This window comes from Schistocerca piceifrons, chromosome 8, assembly GCF_021461385.2.
Source record: "Schistocerca piceifrons isolate TAMUIC-IGC-003096 chromosome 8, iqSchPice1.1, whole genome shotgun sequence".
Classification (NCBI taxonomy): Eukaryota; Metazoa; Arthropoda; class Insecta; order Orthoptera; family Acrididae; genus Schistocerca; species Schistocerca piceifrons.
This window is the reverse complement of record NC_060145.1, coordinates 275,387,431-275,393,430: the sequence shown is the minus strand read 5'-3', so window position 1 is coordinate 275,393,430 and position 6,000 is coordinate 275,387,431.

Genomic DNA, 6,000 nt, shown 5'->3' with positions numbered 1-6,000 from the left:
TTACATGTAAGAACTTGTTGTGGAATTATTTTTATAACGAAAGAATTCTTTCACAATATGAGACTGCAGTTATGCGCACTGTAGGGTTTGTGACCTCAAATAGCAAATTCATTTTTCTGTCTGAAGACACAGTAGGCATACATTTTCTGCTGATATGTTTCAACATTATGGATTGTTTAACTAGTGACAATGTGTCACTTGTTTTGATTGTTCTATACTTTCCTCAATGTTGAAAAAGATCCACACCTCATTTAGAATTACAGTGTTGTTCAGGAATTTTTCTCATTCCTTATGCTAGCAATTGAAAAACACCAATGCTTTACATATGCACTATATTTTATAATGATGACACTACATCTTGTGAACCCACCACACCAATTTTCCAAATTCAAAGTTCTCAGATGGAGTGTGCCACTCGTTTATTCACAGGAAAACTGCTGAACAGCTCAGCAATTGTGATTTGACATAATTCACAAACTATATAGTTTAAACTTATACTGAATTGATATGTCTGCAATTTTAGTGAGGCAGGATGTGAGTTTGATATGTGAAGATATTTTTTAAGAAAAGGGGGAAGGGGGTATAGATGCCCTCCCCTGCCCCTTGTTAGCTGAGCCCTTCCTTCTAATAGCACAAGGTCCAGTGGCACAATAGATTTGTCCCTCTGGCAAACTAGAAAACAGTTGTTGTTACATTGTACTGAGTACTCCTGCACCATTGCTATTCTTAAATTTTACTCATAATCAACACTGTAACTAGGATCCGAGCTATGTGGAGGGGGTAAACTCATGTTAGTTTTGTGGTGACTGAGGTTCCAGGACTTATGGCTCTGAGTACACCTACTATTAGTCAGAATCCATTACACGTTCTCAGTGGCAAGGGGGAGGCTATGGGGGCTACAGAAACTCCCCCTCCCTCCCCCCCCTCCCTCAATGGAGTATCATATTATACCAGATAAAATGACTTCAGAAATCAGCGAATATATTATTTCGACAGATTCAATAATTTTTTTATAATTATGTAGCAATATAGTTTGCAATGTATTTCATTATTATTTATTATTATACATTGGATGTATACCAATGTACGAGTATCACTTAAAATAATCAAGAAAGCTAAATATGCCGGGTATGCCTACCAACACTTAAACTGCTGACTCCAAACAAAAACTTCAAAATCGCTGGACATCTGGGTCAAATCGTATTATTTTCTTGAGCACATACTTCTGTAGACACGTTTTTACTCTGAACTCCAAAACACTTACCAAAAACTACTTTAAGCAACACCAAATTTTACCAGTTTGTCAGTGGAGGACCCCAACTCTCCTGCTGTTAAGCGATGTTCCATTCTCTCAAATCCCCCCCCCCCCCGCCCCCCCCTCTGCCATTAGCCCCCCCCCCTCCCCCCCTGACTAACATTTAGAATTGCCACCGCATGTTCTGCATTTCTTCAAACTGATACTGAACTGATATATCTGTCTTTTTGGTGAGGCAGTATATGAGTTTGATGTGTGAAGATTTTTTCCAAGGGGCAAGAGGGGGAGAGGGGGGGGGGGGGGGATGACACATGCCCTCGTCTGCTCCTTGCTAGGTAAGCCCTTCTTCCTGATAGTTTTGTCATGCTTTTTACTTGTTTGATGCTGAATTTCAGCTGGATTGTGACACACAACTTGAACAAACTTCATAAATGCACACAACTGACACTTCTTTGAAGTTAATTTGGGCAACTCAGACTGAAGAGTGCTGCACATTCTAAGAACAAATTGTGGTGGTGGATGAATTAGTTGTACAAAAGCCTGTCTCTGTGTTAAATCTAGTTTTCTTATTGCACAATTCAAATATAACTGTCTTTTTTACTCAGTGATCAATTTAAATACTGCTTTGTTAACCTTTAAGTAGTGTGTCTATCATATGAAAATCAATCAATCTGTTCTCTCTCTCTCTCTCTCTCTCTCTCTCTCTCTCTCTCTCTCTCGCACGCACACACACACACACACACACACACACACACACACACACACACACACACACAGATATATATATCTCTACATGCAGACTATCAAAGAAAAGGGTACCCTCTAAGTAATGGTTTTATGTAATGACTAGAGGGCAAACTACTAAAGACAGGTTACTGCAGATAATCTGGAGTGGTGTGAGTGTTATCTCTGAGACCCACCAAGGAGTGGACACTGCTTAAGAGGTGTGTCTGTGGCTGCAGTTCTGTGTTGTCTGTGCACAAGGAGGAAGCTCTGACAGGTGAGACAAATGTCTGAAGCTGCGAGTTTTTCTGTCAAACACAGTCTGGTATACATGTGTCCATCCCTTTACTCTTACTCATAGTTGAATGTAGCTTTTATATAAATTTGTTCTGAAATAATGCTAGAACAGTTTTTATAACATGCTAGCAAATCATTGATACAGAGTGTTAAATAGATGCCACAAAGAGGCAGAGCCTTTGACAATATAGAAGAACACATTTTGATTATGCATTTTGTTATTCACTCATTGTGTTTCAAGGAGCACATTATGAGGGAGAACAGAGTGTGCTGTAGAATTAGTAAAAATATGCATTACCATTTAGGTAGAGCAGTAGTGAACTGCTTTGTACACTATAAAACTGTTAACTCTTTTAATGATGAACTGCTGCTTGTTTTATTTGTCAATGACAATGTTATATTCAATTTGCACTTGGAATGGCAGCAAATTAATATCTTATATAATCACCAGTAAACAAATCACTGCCATGAAACCCTCACATTTAAAATTTACTGTTCAGCTGCATGGTCATATGCTACAAACATACCTAACAATCATATTAGTGAATTGGTCATTCCACAAACAAACATGCTCACAGACACCCACACCCAATCATGCATGCATGTGCGCACACACACACACACACACACACACACACACACACACACACACACACACAGAGAGAGAGAGAGAGAGAGAGAGAGAGAGAGAGAGAGAGAGAGAGATGAATAGATAAGTACATACACCAACTTCAATCAACATTTCACAACCTTTTCTTTGGTTAGATTATCAACCTACTATCTGTCTAAGACTATACTCAGCAAAAGCCATAATGAGTTAGTATTAGTTGGAATCAACATATTCAATACAAGCGTACTCATATAAACGTTTCTTGAGTAGAAATGTTTTTAATCCTGCTGTAAATTTCTTTTTCTCTTCCAGGCTTTTCAGGTAAGGCAGCAATTATGCACTACAAAACAAGTTTACAATGTGGCTTGCATGTCTCTGAGTGCTTTTATTGCCATATTTCTCAGATCAAATTAGTCTGAATTGAATCTTTTGTCAAACCTTAGTTCACAGTCAACTTAGGCTAATGAGAGTCCTTAACCACAGATTGTACTTATTTTTACAGCAAACATAACATAAATTGTTGGTGGGAATGGGTAATGTTGTATGGACAAGACACTGTTCGTTTCTGCTGTCCTGTTTCCATGTGGTTTAAATCTTCTTCTCTCCTCAGGACCACATATCAATATCAGTTCTTCAACTTTTATTGTTTTCTCTCATTTTCCCTCAAGTATTCCTTCATCCCAACACTGTGTCCTTTTATTTCTCCTCTATCCCTTTTGAGTCTATTTTTTTATTCCTCCTGTTTGGAATTTTCCCATTTGTAACACTTTTGTTCCAAAATCTCTGTGTTGTCCCTTCTTCTCTTGTGTTGTTCCTTTGTAAATCTTTCTTGATCTCTTGAATCCAGCTTGACATTAACTTTTGATGACAAAATTATTTGAAGATCAGTTTGGTTAAACTTTTTCCTGATAATCTTTCTTTCCAATATTATGTATGTGTTGTAAAAATTCCTCATGATGCCACAGGATTTCTCTGTCTTGTGTATCATTCCCTCTAGAGCAGATAATTCTAAATCACAGTCAGGAATTATTTTTATGCATATTTGATTTTCCTATTTGATTAATACACTCCTGGAAATTGAAATAAGAACACCGTGAATTCATTGTCCCAGGAAGGGGAAACTTTATTGACACATTCCTGGGGTCAGATACATCACATGATCACACTGACAGAACCACAGGCACATAGACACAGGCAACAGAGCATGCACAATGTCGGCACTAGTACAGTGTATATCCACCTTTCGCAGCAATGCAGGCAACTATTCTCCCATGGAGACGATCGTAGAAATGCTGGATGTAGTCCTGTGGAATGGCTTGCCATGCCATTTCCACCTGGCGCCTCAGTTGGACCAGCGTTCGTGCTGGACGTGCAGACCGCGTGAGACGACGCTTTATCCAGTCCCAAACATGCTCAATGGGGGACAGATCCGGAGATCTTGCTGGCCAGGGTAGTTGACTTACACCTTCTAGAGCACGTTGGGTGGCACGGGATACATGCGGACGTGCATTGTCCTGTTGGAACAGCAAGTTCCCTTGCCGGTCTAGGAATGGTAGAACGATGGGTTCGATGACGGTTTGGATGTACCGTGCACTATTCAGTGTCCCCTCAACGATCACCAGTGGTGTACGGCCAGTGTAGGAGATCGCTCCCCACACCATGATGCCAGGTGTAGGCCCTGTGTGCCTCGGTCATATGCAGTCCTGATTGTGGCGCTCACCTGCACGGCGCCAAACACGCATACGACCATCATTGGCACCAAGGCAGAAGCGCCTCTCATCGCTGAAGACGACATGTCTCCATTCGTCCCTCCATTCACGCCTGTCGCGACACCACTGGAGGTGGGCTGCACGATGTTGGGGCGTGAGCGGAAGACGGCCTAACGGTGTGCGGGACCATAGCCCAGCTTCATGGAGACGGTTGCGAATGGTCCTCGCCGATACTCCAGGAGCAACAGTGTCCCTAATTTGCTGGGAAGTGGTGGTGCGGTCCCCTACGGCACTGCATAGGATCCTACGGTCTTGGCGTGCATCCGTGCGTCGCTGCAGTCCGGTCCCAGGTCGGCGGGCACGTGCACCTTCCGCCGACCACTGGCGACAACATCGATGTACTGTGGAGACCTCACGCCCCACGTGTTGAGCAATTCGGCGGTACGTCCACCCGGCCTCCCGCATGCCCACTATACGCCCTCGCTCAAAGTCCGTCAACTGCACATACGGTTCACGTCCACGCTGCCGCGGCATGCTACCAGTGTTAAAGACTGCGATGGAGCTCCGTATGCCACGGCAAACTGGCTGACACTGACGGCGGCGGTGCACAAATGCTGCGCAGCTAGCGCCATTCGACGGCCAACACCACGGTTCCTGGTGTGTCCGCTGTGCCGTGCGTGTGACCATTGCTTGTACAGCCCTCTCGCAGTGTCCGGAGCAAGTATGGTGGGTCTGACACACTGGTGTCAATGTGTTCTTTTTTCCATTTCCAGGAGTGTATATTACTGAATGTTTTGAAATTTTTGTGCCACCATGAATCTATTTTTTTCCACAGAGATTCTTAAACCTGTTTTGGCTACCTCCTTCATGAGATTAACTAGCACAGTTGCATTTGTTCATCTTTCAGAAAATATACTAAGAATCATCATCAAATACCAGAAATTTAATTTCCTACTTTTGTTCTTTCTCCTCAGCATGAATGATGGAATTTAATGCTCTGATGATAATTTTGTTTTATGTTTGTAAATTTAGGATTATATTCAAATCATCACTCTAGGTTATCGAAATTTCTTCTGTTACCAGCAACATTGTCTAAGAGCCAAAAGGCAGAAATGATATTTTTGGTTATCTTTCTTATGGAATGCTGCTTTAGAACTATTGTAGAATGAATTACGGTCCTACTGTCTGAATTATGTAATTGCAGAATAACGTAAGAAATAATGCTGTAATTTGTACTATACTGACACTGTCCATGCTTGTAAAAGTACATGTTGTGAACGTAAAAAAAAAATGTGAATTTTGATCTGGAATCTTCTGTCTTCCAGAGTTTTTTATAAATTGATTGTAAATCACTTTATAATTTTCAGTTGAGCCATTTTAGAATATTATCTGTTATGTATTTCTTC